The sequence below is a fragment of the Xylocopa sonorina genome, unplaced genomic scaffold, assembly GCF_050948175.1.
Source record: "Xylocopa sonorina isolate GNS202 unplaced genomic scaffold, iyXylSono1_principal scaffold0027, whole genome shotgun sequence".
Lineage (NCBI taxonomy): Eukaryota > Metazoa > Arthropoda > Insecta > Hymenoptera > Apidae > Xylocopa > Xylocopa sonorina.
In genome coordinates this window covers 2,387,465-2,408,643 of record NW_027490098.1, presented here as the reverse complement: position 1 = coordinate 2,408,643, position 21,179 = coordinate 2,387,465, and the positions used below count along the sequence as shown (strand labels likewise).

Here is a 21,179-nt window from a genome sequence, read left to right as displayed (position 1 = left end):
CTGAGTGCGGCTTCGCCGACGACAGCGCGTATGCGCTGAAGAAGGTGAAGGCGCACCACCAGGTCCGTCATCCAGCCACCGGGGGTCCGTGTGTCTCCGTTAGACACAACTCCCTTGCAGGGAGTGCCGCCCGCGCAACGCCCGGCGACAGCGTTGCCGAGTCGCGACCTCTTGACGTGACGGAGTTATCCGTCGAGAGCGAGGTCTCTTTCCCCCCCTTGGGTGTTTCCCCGGTGACCTGTGGGGGCGCAACGACGTGCGCCTCCACCAGACCACGAACAACTACTGCTCGCTTAAACGTTTTCAGAGCAACGGGGACGGCTGCCTCCACCGCAGCCATAACATCAACAACGACGACGACAACAACAACAACAACAACATCTACAGCGTCGAAGGGGGCCTCCTCGAGTACGTCAAAGAGGACAATCGCTAACACCACCACGCAACCCCGGCGAGGAACTCGTCCACCCACCGCCGGAAAAACGACAAGGACAGTGAGATCCACCACCACTACCACTACTACTACTACCACGGTGGGATCCAGCGCCGCGACGAGAAGCTCCGTCACCCTCGCGGCGCTATTCCAGCGAAGCCGGCGCTCCTCCGCGGACGAGGCGAGCCCCAACTCCACCAGGACCAGCAGCGGGTCGGGGCCCAAGGGGAGGATTTCAGGGGGCTCTACCACCACGCCCCCTGCCCCCGCAAGGGGGAAGAAGAGCCCGGCGGCGCCCGCAGCAGCTGGGAGGAAGAGGCGGGCGTCGACCGAGCCTCCCCAACCCGACCCGCCCCGACGCATCCTCCCATCGAGGAAGGTGACCCCCTCCACAACCTTCGCGGAGGTCACCCGGGGCAGCCCGTCCGCCGTGGCTGGAGCGGCGGTGGTGTCAAGAAACACCAGAGCTACGTCTCTCCCGCCCGCGTTGCCCAGGATAACGCGGGCGGCAGCGAAGAGGATGGGGGGCGCGTCCACCACCTCCAGCGCCCCCCCAGCGACACCACCACTGCAGGGCCCTCCACCAACGCCCTGCAGCGCTCCGGCCACGCTTACTACCACGACGATGACGACATCGGTCCGTGGCTCGCCTATAATGACGGTGGCCGTCGTGTCACCTGTGGCGGTCACCGTCGCGGCGCGGACGCCGCCAGCCACGGGCCGCGCCTCCACCCCGCCAGCCAGGACGACTCGGGCGACGTCCCTCCCGCCCGGGTCGTCCGCGAAGAGGCCTATCAGGGGACGCCTGTCCCCTCCGGGGGGCAGAGGGGACACCCAGACCACCGGGGTGTCCCTTCGGGTGGAGGCGCGTGGGGAGGGGACCGAGAAGAGGAGGTCCCTACCTTCGCCCAGGCCCCTCCCCACCATCCATGAGTCATCGTCGTCATCGTCGGACGATGAGAGAGCGCCGGCGGCCGTGTCTGAGGAGGGACCGGCCAGGACAACGACGAGAAGGAGGCGCCGCTGCATCGGCAGCAGCGGCAGTGGCAGCAGCAGCAGTAGTAGCAGCAGCAGCAGCAGCAGGAATAGCCACACGAGCGCCGCGAGGGGACGGACTGGACCAACACCAGGAGCGGCGAGAAGGCGGTGGGTGGACCGCACAATAACCACCACGGATTCGTCGGGGGAAGAGGAGGCCCCAAGGCAGCCGTCCCCGCGGGTGGAGGCTCCGGTTACCTCCACCCGAAGGTCACCGAGGCTCCCCAGGGAAGAGGAAGGGGGCCTCAACTTAGATAATTTATTGTCAGAAAATAGATTTTATTCACTGACCGACCGGGCATCTAGTCCGGTCATTAATGACAATATTATTGACTCCCCCGGGCGTAACCGGGGGTGTATTTGTGTGTGCAGGTGTGGAGGCGCGCGGGACCCGCCCGCGTCATCATCCCGGGGCAGCGTCGTCGTGGAGGCTCCGGTGAGGATGGCCCCGTCGAGCATTCGGGAAAGCCACCCGGTGAGTGCGACACGTGGGTGTCGTGCGGGTACCAGAGGCGGTCGTGCACCTGCAGCGACCGTGGGGCGGCGGCGCGGGACAGCGACATCGGGCCTCCCGGCTGCTTGCGAGCGGGTAGGCGGGGCGTCTCAGCCTCGGGCCCCGCGGCAATCTAGGGTGCCCCATCCCCGAGGTGGGGGTCGCGACGATGCGTCCGGCGCGCCACCAACCGGTAGACCCCGATCTAGGGGACGCCGGGAGGTGGACGTTGCCGCAAGGGCGCGGTTAGTGGCCTTCGCGGAGGGGGTGGGATCACCCGAGCAACTGGAGGCGCTCGCCACGAAGGTGGACGAGTACTTTCAGGGGCGGAGGGCCGCGGGACCCGGGGCTGGCGCACGGAGTGCCGCCTCCAACGGGGGGGCCGGTCGGCGCCGGCCAGTCGCGGGGAGTGAGGGGCGTCGGGGCGATGTGGCCAATTCGATGGTGAGCGATGGCCCTCCCAGCGTCCCGGATCGCGTAGGGGAGGCTACCCGAATCCAACGTCTTTTCAGGGCGGATCGGAAGCGCGCGGTGCGGGAGATTCTCGCCGGAGAATCTCCCCATTGCAGTGTGCCCCTGGAACGGGTCCAGGAGCACTTTACGAACGTTTACTCGCTCCGAGCCCGCCCTGGTAGCCTTCCCTCTCTCTATGGGGAGGACCCGACCACTGAGTCGAACGATGCCCTGGTTTCCCCCTTCACGGAAGCCGAGGTCAGCCGTCGGCTAAAGCGGATGAAGCTTGCTTCTTCCGCCGGACCCGACGGTCTGACCTATGGTGACCTACGGAGGGGGGACCCAGGAGCGGTCCTCCTTACGGCGGTATTCAACACCTGCCGCCGCATGGAGAAGATTCCGGGGCGCTGGAAGCAGTCCAACACCGTCCTCCTTTTCAAGAAGGGTGATCGCGAGGACCTATCGAATTGGAGGCCTATCGCCCTGGGTGATGTCACCCCCAAGCTCTTCGCGGCGGTCGTCGCCGATCGGCTCACTCGTTGGGCCGTAGTCAACAAGCGGCTCAGCCAAGCACAGAAGGGCTTCTTGCCCTTCGAAGGCTGTCTGGAGCACAACTTTGTGCTTCAGCAGGCCATGGCTGCCGCTCGTAAGCAGCGTAGGGAGGTGGTGGTGGCGTGGTTGGATCTGGCCAACGCTTTCGGTTCGGTTCCCCACGCCACCATCATCGATTCGCTGGCCGGTGCCGGCGCTCCCCGGCCGCTCATCAACATCGTCGCCAGCCTTTACGACGGCGTGGCGACGCGGGTCCGTACCGCTGAAGGGTACACGCCCTGGATCCCCATGAAGTCGGGGGTGAGGCAGGGCTGCCCACTTAGCCCGATCCTATTCGACCTTTCCATTGAGGCCATGGTTCGCGGGGCCGTGGACTCGGTGGAGGGTCTGAGTGTGAGAGGGCATAAGGTGACAGCCCTGGCGTACGCAGACGACGTGGCACTCGTCGCGTCATCCGTCGACGGAATGGGAAGGCTGTTGCAAGCAGCAGAGGGGACGGCTCGGCAGCTGGGGCTCTCCTTCAACCCCTCGAAGTGTGCAACCCTGCACATTAGAGGGGACGGGAGGGTCGCTGGCACCGAGTTCCGTCTAGTCGGGGGACTCGTTCCTGCCCTGTCGGAGGGGCGGAGTTACGAGCATCTGGGAGTGCCGACCGGGGTTCGGATCGACCAAACCCCGTATCCGACGATCCAAGCCTTACTAGTAGATCTTCGCGCGGTCGACGATTCCCTGCTCGCCCCCTGGCAAAAAATCGAGACCGTGGCGACATTCTTGTTGCCACGCCTCGATTTCGCGTTCAGGGGAGGCCACGTGCGAAGAACCGCTTTAGCCGATGCCGACAGGGTCATCAAACGCACGGTAAAGAGGTGGTTGCACCTCCCGCAGCGTGCCAGTGCGGAGCTGGTCTATATCCCCCCCGCTTGGGGTGGGTGCGGCCTTCTCCCGCTGGTGGATCTGGCCGACGTGGCGACCGTGTCGCACGCGTTCAGGTTATTGAATGCGAGCGATCCGGTCGTTGCGGACTTGGCCAGGTCAGCGCTGTGTGACGCCGTGCGGGAGAAGGCCGGTCGGACCCTTGGGAGCAGGGGCCTTGCCGACTATCTCTCCGGCTCTTTGTCGGGCGAGATGGCGAGGCCATCGGCGGGCCGGGCTTCGTTCTGGTCGCGAGTAAGGAACGTCGGGATTCGTTCATGTGCGCGGCTGGGATTCAGTTGGAGATGGGACGAGGTTCGTGAAGAACTCTCGGTCGTTTGTCGCTCCCGGAATGGGCGTAGCGTTGTTGTGCCGCCTGCTGCCAAGGGCCAAGTCACGCGGAGGCTGAGGGCAGCAGTGGGAGAGTGCTACCTGGAAAGGCTTCTTCGGAAGCCCGACCAGGGGAAGGTTTTCGACGCGACCTCCCGTTGCGCGGTCAGTAACCACTTTCTGCGCACCGGGGGGTTTGTCCGCTTCGCTGATTGGCGCTTCGTTCACCGGGCCCGCCTCGACGTGTTGCCGCTAAATGGAGCACGTCGGTGGGGGACCGGTGACAAGCGTTGCCGGCGTTGCGGGCATGAGTTCGAGGGCCTTCCCCACGTGCTCTCCCACTGCGGTCCTCACTCCGCTGCCCGGCAGCTGCGGCATGACAACCTCGTTCATAGGCTCGTGGCGGCTGCCCGTCTGCCAGGGGAGATCCGGGTCAATAAGCGCGTCCCGGGAGTCGACGGCGAGCTGGCAGCCCTGCGTCCCGACATCGTCGTGGAGCACGGGCTGTCGAAAAACATCGTCGTGGTCGACGTGGCCGTGCCTTTCGAGAACACTCTCGAGGCGATTGAGGAGGCGAGGATGGCGAAGATACGTAAGTATCAGCCCCTCGCCGAATCATTGCGGAGGCGCGGCTACCGAGTCCACGTAGATGCGTTCGTCGTCGGCGCCCTGGGCGCGTGGGACCCGGGAAACGAGTTCGTCCTGGACCTGCTGCGCGTCTCTCAGCGTTATGCAGCGCTGATGAGGCGTCTCATGATATCTGAGACAATAGCCTGGTCCAGAGATATCTACGTGGAGCATGTATCCGGGGTGCGTCAGTACCGGGCTCCACGGGGTACGTCTGAGGCGGAGTCGACATCGGCGGCGCTGAGCGGGAGCAGTGGAGGCGCCCGCGTCCCTGGGGTGGTGCCGCCTGCGGATCCTTAGTGCCTCCACACCTGGGTTGGGAGAGTGTGTCGATATGGTCTGGAGTGAGCTTTCTTTTCTTTTCCTTTCTTTGCTTTACTTTCTTTATTTTCTTTATTTTCTTTTTCTTATTCCTTTTCTTTTTCTATATACATAGCCTCCACACTAAGAGATTAATGGCGCCTAGACACAGTCGGTGAAGGACTTTATTAATTAATTTATAATTTGTACTGTATGATATTCTTTTATATTTTACTGTATCCTATTTTACCTTATCTGACTGTTATCTTATTCTGTTTTACTGTTTGGACATTTATCGTAAATTTTAACCACTAACTTATACTATCGCATTTTACTGCAGTAGCCTATTTTATGTTCACTCTTCTTTGTTCTACGCGCCTGTGGGTGTCAATTAAATTATGATTGCACTATTTTATTATTTTACACTATTATTTTACTCATTTAGTGCGAATCATTCTTCTGATTTAGACAATGCATTAATTAATTAAACTATTTATTTCTGCCTAATTTATTCTTGCTGCTCTGGACCGATTGATGGCGCCTAATACCTCCCAACCGGACTCGTATGACTAGGATGAGGCGTATATCCGCACATTGATGCTCTGCTCTAGGCTTTCAAGTGCTGCGTGATACATGGTGTGCCAAATTCTTATAAATGTTATATATATAAAATATGCTTTATACTTTGTATATACTATCTTATTATATTGTTACTTTGGTGTTAAATTAATTTACCGATCCGTGCCTCATGTAACACGGTTGTTATTATATGTACTCAATTTATTGAATGTTATAATTCTCACCTCATTGTAATAGGGGTACGCTCGTAATGGACGCGGAAAAAACTTTCTCCCGCAAGCCTTATATTATAAATGATATATAACTAAATTCGTGCGGAAGCGATGCGAATTATTCTGTAAAATAAGTGTATACCCCTGGGGCTTCGGCCCCGGGGGAACATTAATTGCTAAAATAAACGTCTTATCTGTTCTTATCAGCTTAATATCTGATACACTCCTCATTAGGAGTCAGAATATTAACCTGATTTTTGGAAAAAGGCGGACCGCTGGGGCTTGCTCCACCTCCGCCGCGAGTCGACCCAGTATTGCAGTGCCTCTGGGACCGGCTCAATAAGCCTTTTCCAAGAATCAGTTTTATCTAGTCAAACCCACACACTTGATCTTTCCCATCAGTAGCTTAAGTATTTATTTTATTTGTGTTTTTCCGACTCGCTCACCGGAGTGTCGCGTCTTCATCCGCGTCGCGCGTGCTGTGCTCGTGTGTGGTGCAGTGTTCAGTGCGTTCGACTTAGCTGGTGGAACCCCGGACTTGGTAAGTCTGGCACTTGGAATTTCGGTGGAGGTCCCTTCTCGCGTGATTAGTTTAAAGTGCTCCCGAGGCGGTGGTGTTGAACGCATCGGGTAGACGTTAGACGTCCATACGTGACGTCCCTCCTCCTAGGTCGACCATTTCGACCTCCGAGGAGTTTGAATCCGAGTAGATTCGGTTTGTCTGACCTTATACCCGGTTATAAGTGTAAACTTTACACTTATAGCCGTTGGTTTTGAATTCGACCTCTCCGTATTTTGGGTGTTAGACTGTTTGCACGTACGCCCGTAAATCGAATTTTTTGCTCGATTTTACGGGTCGTCGCTGCGTAATAGCAGCAATTAGTTTAATTAAATTCACCGTCTATTTGTTTAATTAAGAGATCGGGGTACACGGAGGCCCTTTACACCCCGTGTAACTCGATACTTCGCGTTTCCGGAGTTTTCCAGGCCGTGTGGAGTGTCGTGAAAAGTTAAACCGTCGCGGTTGCTAGTCACGTACGCGAAGCACGGTTCGTTCGTGCGGGGCTGTGTCCACCGGGCACAGCGGAATTGTTTTATATCATTTTATTTTAGTTTAATTTATTAGATTCCGCTTCGTCGTCGTTAACCCGTATTAATATATTAATTTATTCGCGTTCGCGTTCGCGTTGTCCGTTGTGCTATCTGTATATACTTATTTATTTAATCGTGTCCTTTGTCTTCTGTGTACGTTTCGCTCGACCGTTAACCGTTTGTTTGCTCCGGTGAGCGTTTTGTTTTATTATTTTGATTATTTATTTTATTTCGACGAGCCGAGTGTTTGCGTTGCGACACTATCGTAACGATGGCGGGTAATAGCAGTAATAATACAAGTTCAAGTGAAAATAGCGTGGTGTTGCTGCATTACCCGTTCCCTGCGGAATTTCCTTGCCCGTTCTGCTACCTTGGCAGAACTGTGTGCAAAAAGGGAGCGTGTGTCTATCTGAGACACACGGATCTATTCAAACATTTAAAGATCCATCACCCCGGTGCGATCAAAAGGTGGGTGTGCGGTGAGTGCGGCTTCACCGACGAAAGTGCGTATGCACTGAAGCGTGTGAAGTCGCACCACCAAACAAAACACCCGTCCACCGGGGGTCCGTGTGTCTCCGTTAGACACAACTCCCTTGCAGGGAGTGCCGCCCGCGCAACGCCCGGCGATAGCGTTGCCGAGTCGCGACCTCTTGACGTGACGGAGTTATCCGTCGAGAGCGAGGTCTCCTTTCCCCCCCTGGGTGTTTCCCCGGTGACCTGTGGGGGCGCAACGACGTGCGCCTCCACCAGACCGCGAACCACACTAGCTAAGAGCTCAAATGTTTCCAGAGCATCGGGGACGGCTGCCTCCACTGCAGCCACAGTAACAACAACGACAACAACAACATCCACGGCGTCGAGAGGGGCCTCCTCCAGGACGTCAACGAGAACCAGCACAACCACCACGCAACCCCGGCGAGGAACTCGTCCACCCACCGCCGGATCAGCAAGGACGTCGAGAACCTCCACCACCGCAACCATAACAACCACGACAACGAAGGTAGTGGGGAGTAGCGCCGCGACGAGAAGCTCCGTCACCCTCGCGGCGTTCTTACAACGAAGCCGGCGCTCCTCCGCGGACGAGGCGAGCCCCAATGCCACAAGGACCAGCAGCGGGTCGGGGCCCAAGGGGAGGATTTCAGGGGGCTCTACCACCACGCCCCCTGCCCCCGCAAGGGGGAAGAAGAGCCCGGCGGCGCCCGCAGCAGCTGGGAGGAAGAGGCGGGCGTCGACCGAGCCTCCCCAACCCGACCCGCCCCGACGCATCCTCCCATCGAGGAAGGTGACCCCCTCCACAACCTTCGCGGAGGTCACCCGGGGCAGCCCGTCCGCCGTGGCTGGAGCGGCGGTGGTGTCAAGAAACACCAGAGCTACGTCTCTCCCGCCCGCGTTGCCCAGGATAACGCGGGCGGCAGCGAAGAGGATGGGGGGCGCGTCCACCACCTCCAGCGCCCCCCCAGCGACACCACCACTGCAGGGCCCTCCACCAACGCCCTGCAGCGCTCCGGCCACACTTACCACCACGACGGTGACGACATCGGTCCGTGGCTCTCCAATTATGACGGTGGCCGTCATTACACCTACGGCGGTCACCGTCGCGGCGCGGACGCCGCCAGCCACGGGCCGCGCCTCCACCCCGCCAGCCAGGACGACTCGGGCGACGTCCCTCCCGCCCGGGTCGTCCGTGAAGAGGCCGATTCGGGGACGCCTGTCCCCTCCGGGGGTCAGAGGGGGCACCCAGACCACCGGGGTGTCCCTTCGGGTGGAGGCGCGTGGGGAGGGGACCGAGAAGAGGAGGTCCCTACCTTCGCCCAGGCCCCTCCCCACCATCCATGAGTCATCGTCGTCATCGTCGGACGACGAGAGAGCGCCGGCGGCCGTTCCTGAGGAGGGACCGGCCAGGACAACGAGGAGGCGCCGCTGCATCAGGAGCAGCGGCAGCAGCAGCAGCAGCAGTAGCAGCAGCAGCAACAACAGCAGGAACAGCCATACGAGCGCCGCGAGGGGACGGACATCCACGACACCAGGAGCGGCGAGGAGAAGGCGGTGGGTGGACCGTACAATAACCACCACGGATTCGTCGGGGGAAGAGGAGGCCCCAAGGCAGCCGTCCCCGCGGGTGGAGGGAACCGGTCCCTCCACTCGAAGGTCACCGAGGCTCCCCAGGGAGGAGGAGGGGGGCCTCAATTCAGATAATTTATTACGTAGTAATAGTTTTTATTTGTTGACCGACCGGGCGTCTAGTCCGGTCAACCTTGACAATTTTAATGACTCCCCCGGGCGAAACCGGGGGTGCGTATGTGTGTGCAGGTGTGGAGGCGCGCGGGACCCGCCCGCGTCATCATCCCGGGGCAGCGTCGTCGTGGAGGCTCCGGTGAGGATGGCCCCGTCGAGCATTCGGGAAAGCCACCCGGTGAGTGTGACACGTGGGTATCGTGCGGGTACCAGAGGCGGTCGTGCACCTGCAGCGACCGTGGGGCGGCGGCGCGGGACAGCGACATCGGGCCTCCCGGCTGCTTGCGAGCGGGTAGGCGGGGCGTCTCAGCCTCGGGCCCCGCGGCAATCTAGGGTGCCCCATCCCCGAGGTGGAGGTCGCGACGCTGCGTCCGGCGCGCCACCAACCGGTAGACCCCGATCTAGGGGACGCCGGGAGGTGGACGTTGCCGCAAGGGCGCGGTTAGTGGCCTTCGCGGAGGGGGTGGGATCACCCGAGCAACTGGAGGCGCTCGCCACGAAGGTGGACGAGTACTTTCAGGGGCGGAGGGCCGCGGGACCCGGGGCTGGCGCACGGAGTGCCGCCTCCAACGGGGGGGCCGGTCGGCGCCGGCCAGTCGCGGGGAGTGAGGGGCGTCGGGGTGATGTGGCCAATTCGATGGTGAGCGATGGCCCTCCCAGCGTCCCGGATCGCGTAGGGGAGGCTACCCGAATCCAACGTCTTTTCAGGGCGGATCGGAAGCGCGCGGTGCGGGAGATTCTCGCCGGAGAATCTCCCCATTGCAGTGTGCCCCTGGAACGGGTCCAGGAGCACTTTACGAACGTTTACTCGCTCCGAGCCCGCCCTGGTAGCCTTCCCTCTCTCTATGGGGAGGACCCGACCACTGAGTCGAACGATGCCCTGGTTTCCCCCTTCACGGAAGCCGAGGTCAGCCGTCGGTTAAAGCGGATGAAGCTTGCTTCTTCCGCCGGACCCGACGGTCTGACCTATGGTGACCTACGGAGGGGGGACCCAGGAGCGGTCCTCCTTACGGCGGTATTCAACACCTGCCGCCGCATGGAGAAGATTCCGGGGCGCTGGAAGCAGTCCAACACCGTCCTCCTTTTCAAGAAGGGTGATCGCGAGGACCTATCGAATTGGAGGCCTATCGCCCTGGGTGATGTCACCCCCAAGCTCTTCGCGGCGGTCGTCGCCGATCGGCTCACTCGTTGGGCCGTAGTCAACAAGCGGCTCAGCCAAGCACAGAAGGGCTTCTTGCCCTTCGAAGGCTGTCTGGAGCACAACTTTGTGCTTCAGCAGGCCATGGCTGCCGCTCGTAAGCAGCGTAGGGAGGTGGTGGTGGCGTGGTTGGATCTGGCCAACGCTTTCGGTTCGGTTCCCCACGCCACCATCATCGATTCGCTGGCCGGCGCCGGCGCTCCCCGGCCGCTTATCAACATCGTCGCCAGCCTTTACGACGGCGTGGCGACGCGGGTCCGTACCGCTGAAGGGTACACGCCCTGGATCCCCATGAAGTCGGGGGTGAGGCAGGGCTGCCCACTTAGCCCGATCCTATTCGACCTTTCCATTGAGGCCATGGTTCGCGGGGCCGTGGACTCGGTGGAGGGTCTGAGTGTGAGAGGGCATAAGGTGACAGCCCTGGCGTACGCAGACGACGTGGCACTCGTCGCGTCATCCGTCGACGGAATGGGAAGGCTATTGCAAGCAGCAGAGGGGACGGCTCGGCAGCTGGGGCTCTCCTTCAACCCCTCGAAGTGTGCAACCCTGCACATCAGAGGGGACGGGAGGGTTTCTAGCACCGAGTTCCGTCTAGTCGGGGGACTCGTTCCTGCCCTGTCGGAGGGGCAGAGTTACGAGCATCTGGGAGTGCCGACCGGGGTTCGGATCGACCAAACCCCGTATCCGACGATCCAAGCCTTATTAGTAGATCTTCGCGCGGTCGACGATTCCCTGCTCGCCCCCTGGCAAAAAGTCGAGACCGTGGCGACATTCCTGTTGCCACGCCTCGATTTCGCGTTCAGGGGAGGCCACGTGCGAAGAACCGCTTTAGCCGATGCCGACAGGGTCATCAAACGCACGGTAAAGAGGTGGTTGCACCTCCCGCAGCGTGCCAGTGCGGAGCTGGTCTATATCCCCCCCGCTTGGGGTGGGTGCGGCCTTCTCCCGCTGGTGGATCTGGCCGACGTGGCGACCGTGTCGCACGCGTTCAGGTTATTGAATGCGAGCGATCCGGTCGTTGCGGACTTGGCCAGGTCAGCGCTGTGTGACGCCGTGCGGGAGAAGGCCGGTCGGACCCTTGGGAGCAGGGGCCTTGCCGACTATCTCTCCGGCTCTTTGTCGGGCGAGATGGCGAGGCCATCGGCGGGCCGGGCTTCGTTCTGGTCGCGAGTAAGGAACGTCGGGATTCGTTCTTGTGCGCGGCTTGGATTCAGTTGGAGGTGGGACGAGGTTCGTGAAGAACTCTCGGTCGTTTGTCGCTCCCGGAATGGGCGTAGCGTTGTTGTGCCGCCTGCTGCCAAGGGCCAAGTCACGCGGAGGCTGAGGGCAGCAGTGGGAGAGTGCTACCTGGAAAGGCTTCTTCGGAAGCCCGACCAGGGGAAGGTTTTCGACGCGACCTCCCGTTGCGCGGTCAGTAACCACTTTCTGCGCACCGGGGGGTTTGTCCGCTTCGCTGATTGGCGCTTCGTTCACCGGGCCCGCCTCGACGTGTTGCCGCTAAATGGAGCACGTCGGTGGGGGACCGGTGACAAGCGTTGCCGGCGTTGCGGGCATGAGTTCGAGGGCCTTCCCCACGTGCTCTCCCACTGCGGTCCTCACTCCGCTGCCCGGCAGCTGCGGCATGACAACCTCGTTCATAGGCTCGTGGCGGCTGCCCGTCTGCCAGGGGAGATCCGGGTCAATAAGCGCGTCCCGGGAGTCGACGGCGAGCTGGCAGCCCTGCGTCCCGACATCGTCGTGGAGCACGGGCTGTCGAAAAACATCGTCGTGGTCGACGTGGCCGTGCCTTTCGAGAACACTCTCGAGGCAATTGAGGAGGCGAGGATGGCGAAGATACGTAAGTATCAGCCCCTCGCCGAATCATTGCGGAGGCGCGGCTACCGAGTCCACGTAGATGCGTTCGTCGTCGGCGCCCTGGGCGCGTGGGACCCGGGAAACGAGTTTGTCCTGGACCTGCTGCGCGTCTCTCAGCGTTATGCAGCGCTGATGAGGCGTCTCATGATATCTGAGACAATAGCCTGGTCCAGAGATATCTACGTGGAGCATGTATCCGGGGTGCGTCAGTACCGGGCTCCACGGGGTACGTCCGAGGCGGGGTCGACATCGGCGGCGCTGAGCGGGAGCAGTGGAGGCGCCCGCGTCCCTGGGGTGGTGCCGCCCGCGGATCCTTAGGGCCTCCACACCTGCGGCTGAGAGGTGCTGGCAACGACTACAGGGAGGGATCACCACAGCCTCCACATTACGCAGATAAACCTATCTAATCTATTTTATTCTATTTTACTTAAATTATTTCGTTCACTTATTAACCTAAGCTATTTCATCTATGGTATTTACCTCCTTTATCTATTTAATTCTGTTTTCTTTTACTTTATTTATTTATTACTTTACTTGACTTATTATCTATTTTATTTATTTTATCTATTTACTCTATCTATTTTACGTACTTACTTCATTCTATTTTATCATTTTCCAACACACTTTACTTTAACTATCTGTTCTATCGAATGACTTACCCTTTTCTTCTTATTTATTTGGGCATAGGTTCACTAATTTATATATTATTCTATCTTATTTAACTATTTACTCTTATAGTGGAAAACGAGTAGGTCTAGAGGTGTATGCATGGTGGTGATCCGGTAAATATCAGAGGAATTTAGTGAGACATACGTGGACTAATTGTCTTGTTGAGCAAGCCTGCACCCCTCAACCATGACTGATTGACGTCAGTGAAGCGCAACTCCGCACCTTGATGTCGGGGAAAACGTATTACGCCCTTTATCTTTCGGATATGTCATTCTGATGTGGCTATATAACTAGTTTACTAATTAGTTTATATCTATTATACACTGCAATACATACCTTTATACTATGTTATGGACACGATTATATTTAAGTCGTATGAGTTTATATACACTTCATGAAACGACCATGTGCTTTCGTTATATTGGAACGTATTGCTAACAATACTCTTTGTTACATAAGACGTTGCCACGGGGGGACTTCCCCCAGCATAGAATTATTTATAATACAAATGTATATCCATGTCGTGCGGAACACTCACGAAATTAAAACTGTATATTTTATGTATACCCCTGGGGCCTTGGTCCCAGGGGAACATTAATTGATAAATAAAGTAGCGTTTCATCTGTTCTTATCAGCTTAATATCTGATACACTCCTCATTAGGAGTCAGAATATTAACCTGATTTTTGGAAAAAGGCGGACCGCTGGGGCTTGCTCCACCTCCGCCGCGAGTCGACCCAGTATTGCAGTGCCTCTGGGACCGGCTCAATAAGCCTTTTCCAAGAATCAGTTTTATCTAGTCAAACCCACACACTTGATCTTTCCCATCAGTAGCTTAAGTATTTATTTTATTTGTGTTTTTCCGACTCGCTCACCGGAGTGTCGCGTCTTCATCCGCGTCGCGCGTGCTGTGCTCGTGTGTGGTGCAGTGTTCAGTGCGTTCGACTTAGCTGGTGGAACCCCGGACTTGGTAAGTCTGGCACTTGGAATTTCGGTGGAGGTCCCTTCTCGCGTGATTAGTTTAAAGTGCTCCCGAGGCGGTGGTGTTGAACGCATCGGGTAGACGTTAGACGTCCATACGTGACGTCCCTCCTCCTAGGTCGACCATTTCGACCTCCGAGGAGTTTGAATCCGAGTAGATTCGGTTTGTCTGACCTTATACCCGGTTATAAGTGTAAACTTTACACTTATAGCCGTTGGTTTTGAATTCGACCTCTCCGTATTTTGGGTGTTAGACTGTTTGCACGTACGCCCGTAAATCGAATTTTTTGCTCGATTTTACGGGTCGTCGCTGCGTAATAGCAGCAATTAGTTTAATTAAATTCACCGTCTATTTGTTTAATTAAGAGATCGGGGTACACGGAGGCCCTTTACACCCCGTGTAACTCGATACTTCGCGTTTCCGGAGTTTTCCAGGCCGTGTGGAGTGTCGTGAAAAGTTAAACCGTCGCGGTTGCTAGTCACGTACGCGAAGCACGGTTCGTTCGTGCGGGGCTGTGTCCACCGGGCACAGCGGAATTGTTTTATATCATTTTATTTTAGTTTAATTTATTAGATTCCGCTTCGTCGTCGTTAACCCGTATTAATATATTAATTTATTCGCGTTCGCGTTCGCGTTGTCCGTTGTGCTATCTGTATATACTTATTTATTTAATCGTGTCCTTTGTCTTCTGTGTACGTTTCGCTCGACCGTTAACCGTTTGTTTGCTCCGGTGAGCGTTTTGTTTTATTATTTTGATTATTTATTTTATTTCGACGAGCCGAGTGTTTGCGTTGCGACACTATCGTAACGATGGCGGGTAATAGCAGTAATAATACAAGTTCAAGTGAAAATAGCGTGGTGTTGCTGCATTACCCGTTCCCTGCGGAATTTCCTTGCCCGTTCTGCTACCTTGGCAGAACTGTGTGCAAAAAGGGAGCGTGTGTCTATCTGAGACACACGGATCTATTCAAACATTTAAAGATCCATCACCCCGGTGCGATCAAAAGGTGGGTGTGCGGTGAGTGCGGCTTCACCGACGAAAGTGCGTATGCACTGAAGCGTGTGAAGTCGCACCACCAAACAAAACACCCGTCCACCGGGGGTCCGTGTGTCTCCGTTAGACACAACTCCCTTGCAGGGAGTGCCGCCCGCGCAACGCCCGGCGATAGCGTTGCCGAGTCGCGACCTCTTGACGTGACGGAGTTATCCGTCGAGAGCGAGGTCTCTTTCCCCCCCTTGGGTGTGTCCCCGGTGACCTGTGGGGGCGCAACGACGTGCGCCTCCACCAGAGCCACAACAACGTCAACTACTGCTAAGGGTACCAATGTTTGCAGAGTATCGGGGACGGCTGCCACCACAGCAGCTACAGCAACAATAACAACAACAACAACAACAACGACAACAACCACAGCATCGAAAGGGGCCTCCTCCAGAACGTCAGCTAAAGGCACCACCACCACGCAACCCCGGCGAGGAACTCGTCCACCCACCGCCGGGAAAACGACAAGGACTACGAGAGCCTCCACCACCACAATCACAGCAACCACGACAACGACAGTGGTGGGGAGCAGCGCCGCAACGAGGAGCACCGTCACCCTCGCGGCGTTCTTACAACGAAGCCGGCGCTCCTCCGCGGACGAGGCTAGCCCGAACACAACGAGGACTAGCAGCGGGTCGGGGGTCAAGGGGAGAAGTTCAGGGGGCACCTCCACCACGCCCCCTGCCCCCTCTAAGGGGAAGAAGAGGAGTCCGGCGGCGCCCGCAGCAGCTGGGAGGAAGAGGCGGGCGTCGACCGAGCCTCCCCAACCCGACCCGCCCAGAAGAATTCTTCCGTCAAGGAAAGTGACCCCAACCACCACCTTCGCGGAGGTCACAAGGGGCAGCCCGTCCGCCGTGGCTGGAGCGGCGGTGGTGTCAAGGAGTACAAGAGCGACGTCTCTCCCGCCCGCGTTGCCCAGGATAACGCGGGCGGCAGCCAAGAGGATGGGGGGCGCGTCCACCACCTCCAGCGCCCCCCCAGCGACACCACCACTGCAGGGCCCACCACCCACGCCCTGCAGCGCTCCGGCCACGCTTACTACCACGACGATGACGACATCGGTCCGTGGCTCGCCTATAATGACGGTGGCCGTCGTGTCACCTGTGGCGGTCACCGTCGCGGCGCGGACGCCGCCAGCCACGGGCCGCGCCTCCACCCCGCCAGCCAGGACGACTCGGGCGACGTCCCTCCCGCCCGGGTCGTCCGCGAAGAGGCCTATCAGGGGACGCCTGTCCCCTCCGGGGGGCAGAGGGGCCACCCAGACCACCGGGGTGTCCCTTCGGGTGGAGGCGCGTGGGGAGGGGACCGAGAAGAGGAGGTCCCTACCTTCGCCCAGGCCCCTCCCCACCATCCATGAGTCATCGTCGTCATCGTCGGACGATGAGAGAGCGCCGGCGGCCGTTCCTGAGGAGGGACCGGCCAGGACAACGAGGAGGCGCCGCTGCATCAGGAGCAGCGGCAGCAGCAGCAGCAGTAGCAGCAGCAGCAACAACAGCAGGAACAGCCATACGAGCGCCGCGAGGGGACGGACATCCACGACACCAGGAGCGGCGAGGAGAAGGCGGTGGGTGGACCGCACCATTACCTCCACCACGGATTCGTCGGGGGAAGAGGAGGCCCCAAGGCAGCCGTCCCCGCGGGTGGAGGGAACCGGTCCCTCCACTCGAAGGTCACCGAGGCTCCCCAGGGAGGGGGAAGGGGGCCTCAACCTAGATAATTTATTATCAGAAAATCGTTTTTATCCTTTGACTGACCGGGCAATTAGTCCGGTCATTAATGACAATTTTATTGACTCCCCCGGGCGAAACCGGGGGTGTGTTTGTGTGTGCAGGTGTGGAGGCGCGCGGGACCCGCCCGCGTCATCATCCCGGGGCAGCGTCGTCGTGGAGGCTCCGGTGAGGACGGCCCCGTCGAGCATTCGGGAAAGCCACCCGGTGAGTGCGACACGTGGGTATCGCGCGGGTACCAGAGGCGGTCGTGCACCTGCAGCGACCGTGGGGCGGCGGCGCGGGACAGCGACATCGGGCCTCCCGGCTGCTTGCGAGCGGGTAGGCGGGGCGTCTCAGCCTCGGGCCCCGCGGCAATCTAGGGTGCCCCATCCCCGAGGTGGAGGTCGCGACGCTGCGTCCGGCGCGCCACCAACCGGTAGACCCCGATCTAGGGGACGCCGGGAGGTGGACGTTGCCGCAAGGGCGCGGTTAGTGGCCTTCGCGGAGGGGGTGGGATCACCCGAGCAACTGGAGGCGCTCGCCACGAAGGTGGACGAGTACTTTCAGGGGCGGAGGGCCGCGGGACCCGGGGCTGGCGCACGGAGTGCCGCCTCCAACGGGGGGGCCGGTCGGCGCCGGCCGGTCGCGGGGAGTGAGGGGCGTCGGGGCGATGTGGCCAATTCGATGGTGAGCGATGGCCCTCCCAGCGTCCCGGATCGCGTAGGGGAGGCTACCCGAATTCAACGTCTCTTCAGGGCGGATCGGAAGCGCGCGGTGCGGGAGATTCTCGCCGGAGAATCTCCCCATTGCAGTGTGCCCCTGGAACGGGTCCAGGAGCACTTTACCAACGTTTATTCGCTCCGAGCCCGCCCTGGTAGCCTTCCCTCTCTCTATGGGGAGGACCCGACCACTGAGTCGAACGATGCCCTGGTTTCCCCCTTCACGGAAGCCGAGGTCAGCCGTCGGCTAAAGCGGATGAAGCTTGCTTCTTCCGCCGGACCCGACGGTCTGACCTATGGTGACCTACGGAGGGGGGACCCAGGAGCGGTCCTCCTTACGGCGGTATTCAACACCTGCCGCCGCATGGAGAAGATTCCGGGGCGCTGGAAGCAGTCCAACACCGTCCTCCTTTTCAAGAAGGGTGATCGCGAGGACCTATCGAATTGGAGGCCTATCGCCCTGGGTGATGTCACCCCCAAGCTCTTCGCGGCGGTCGTCGCCGATCGGCTCACTCGTTGGGCCGTAGTCAACAAGCGGCTCAGCCAAGCACAGAAGGGCTTCTTGCCCTTCGAAGGCTGTCTGGAGCACAACTTTGTGCTTCAGCAGGCCATGGCTGCCGCTCGTAAGCAGCGTAGGGAGGTGGTGGTGGCGTGGTTGGATCTGGCCAACGCTTTCGGTTCGGTTCCCCACGCCACCATCATCGATTCGCTGGCCGGTGCCGGCGCTCCCCGGCCGCTCATCAACATCGTCGCCAGCCTTTACGACGGCGTGGCGACGCGGGTCCGTACCGCTGAAGGGTACACGCCCTGGATCCCCATGAAGTCGGGAGTGAGGCAGGGCTGCCCACTTAGCCCGATCTTATTCGACCTTTCCATTGAGGCCATGGTTCGCGGGGCCGTGGACTCGGTGGAGGGTCTGAGTGTGAGAGGGCATAGGGTGACAGCCCTGGCGTACGCAGACGACGTGGCACTCGTCGCGTCATCCGTCGACGGAATGGGAAGGCTGTTGCAAGCAGCGGAGGGGACGGCTCGGCAGCTGGGGCTCTCCTTCAACCCCTCGAAGTGTGCAACCCTGCACATCAGAGGGGACGGGAGAGTCGCTGGCACCGAGTTCCGTCTAGTCGGGGGACTCGTTCCTGCCCTGTCGGAGGGGCAGAGTTACGAGCATCTGGGAGTGCCGACCGGGGTTCGGATCGACCAAACCCCGTATCCGACGATCCAAGCCTTGTTAGTAGATCTTCGCGCGGTCGACGATTCCCTGCTCGCCCCCTGGCAAAAAATCGAGACCGTGGCGACATTCTTGTTGCCACGCCTCGATTTCGCGTTCAGGGGAGGCCACGTGCGAAGAACCGCTTTAGCCGATGCCGACAGGGTCATCAAACGCACGGTAAAGAGGTGGTTGCACCTCCCGCAGCGTGCCAGTGCGGAGCTGGTCTATATCCCCCCCGCTTGGGGTGGGTGCGGCCTTCTCCCGCTGGTGGATCTGGCCGACGTGGCGACCGTGTCGCACGCGTTCAGGTTATTGAATGCGAGCGATCCGGTCGTTGCGGACTTGGCCAGGTCAGCGCTGTGTGACGCCGTGCGGGAGAAGGCCGGTCGGACCCTTGGGAGCAGGGGCCTTGCCGACTATCTCTCCGGCTCTTTGTCGGGCGAGATGGCGAGGCCATCGGCGGGCCGGGCTTCGTTCTGGTCGCGAGTAAGGAACGTCGGGATTCGTTCATGTGCGCGGCTGGGATTTAGTTGGAGATGGGACGAGGTTCGTGAAGAACTTTCGGTCGTTTGTCGCTCCCGGAATGGGCGTAGTGTCGTTGTGCCGCCTGCTGCCAAGGGCCAAGTCACGCGGAGGCTGAGGGCAGCAGTGGGAGAGTGCTACCTGGAAAGGCTTCTTCGGAAGCCTGACCAGGGGAAGGTTTTCGACGCGACCTCCCGTTGCGCGGTCAGTAACCACTTTCTGCGCACCGGGGGGTATGTCCGCTTCGCTGATTGGCGCTTCGTTCACCGGGCCCGCCTCGACGTGTTGCCGCTAAATGGAGCACGTCGGTGGGGGACCGGTGACAAGCGTTGCCGGCGTTGCGGGCATGAGTTCGAGGGCCTTCCCCACGTGCTCTCCCACTGCGGTCCTCACTCCGCTGCCCGGCAGCTGCGGCATGACGGCCTCGTTCATAGGCTCGTGGCGGCTGCCCGTCTGCCAGGGGAGATCCGGGTCAATAAGCGCGTCCCGGGAGTCGACGGCGAGCTGGCAGCCCTGCGTCCCGACATCGTCGTGGAGCACGGGCTGTCGAAAAACATCGTCGTGGTCGACGTGGCCGTGCCTTTCGAGAACACTCTCGAGGCAATTGAGGAGGCGAGGATGGCGAAGATACGTAAGTATCAGCCCCTCGCCGAATCATTGCGGAGGCGCGGCTACCGAGTCCACGTAGATGCGTTCGTCGTCGGCGCCCTGGGCGCGTGGGACCCGGGAAACGAGTTTGTCCTGGACCTGCTGCGCGTCTCTCAGCGTTATGCAGCGCTGATGAGGCGTCTCATGATATCTGAGACAATAGCCTGGTCCAGAGATATCTACGTGGAGCATGTATCCGGGGTGCGTCAGTACCGGGCTCCACGGGGTACGTCTGAGGCGGAGTCGACATCGGCGGCGCTGAGCGGGAGCAGTGGAGGCGCCCGCGTCCCTGGGGTGGTGTCGCCTGCGGATCCCTGAAGCCTCCACACCTGCGGGTCGGGAGGCCTGCCGATGAGTATATGGGTGGACATCTATAGCCTCCACTTTAGAGATGAAGGAATGGTGGGACAAGGGTCGATTGGGTGATAATCCGACTATTTCATTCTATTTTAGTTTTAATTCATTCTATTCTATTATACTTTATTCTACCTTATTTATTTATTCTATTGAACCTCATTTTAACTTATTTTGTTTTGTTTATTTTATTTATTTTATCTATTTTATTTATTTCACTTTATTTTATTTATTTATTTCACCTTATTTACTTATTCTATTCTATCCTACTGTACCTTGTTCTACCCTACTTTATTTTATTTTATTTTATTTATTTACTTCATTTTGTCTTACTTGATCTGACGCTATGTTATTTTAGTTTATTTCATTTTATCTAGCTATTTATTTTCTCTTTGTATTTTCTATTCTACCCATCTACTTCACATTATTCACCCATCTATCTATCAAGCTATTTATTGGCCATTGTCCATGTACCTATCTATATATCTATCTACCCATGTATTTTATTTATTTATTCTATTTATTGCACTCAGCCTCAATGTGCACACAACGGAGTCCACGACTGATTGTTGTATGGCAGAACTGACCCCTTAGTGGCCCCTTAGAGGCTGGCACCTCCCGACATGGCATGATTGACTCAGATAAGGCGCTCGTCCGCACGGCGATACACGCTCGAAGCTGTACCTGTTTATTTATTTATTTAGCTACCTGCTATATGTCTGTAGTATGAGTTACTATACCTTAGTATGGTACACATATATACCATGAAATATTTATATTTATATTCATATCCATATTTATATCTATATCGCCAATATATTATATGACAGAATTATTATTTTATGGGATGAAATGTGCTTGTTAGAGTTTATTGTAGTTATATGAGACGATGCGACAGGGGTCTTTCCCAGCATAGTTTATATGAAAAATTTTTCTACCTAAGTGTAATACGTGCGGCATACACGCATGAATATATTGTAAAATGATTGTACACTCCTGGGGCTTCGGCCTCAGGGGAAC

At 58.4% G+C, this 21,179-nt stretch overlaps 2 pseudogenes; both read left to right on the top strand.

Annotated features, from left to right (window-relative positions):
• The first annotated feature begins 6,067 nt into the window (after window positions 1–6,067).
• Window positions 6,068–6,274, top strand: LOC143432113 (U2 spliceosomal RNA; annotated as a pseudogene).
• A 7,296-nt stretch (window positions 6,275–13,570) lies between these two features.
• On the top strand, window positions 13,571–13,750 carry LOC143432134 (U2 spliceosomal RNA; annotated as a pseudogene).
• Window positions 13,751–21,179: the final 7,429 nt, after the last annotated feature.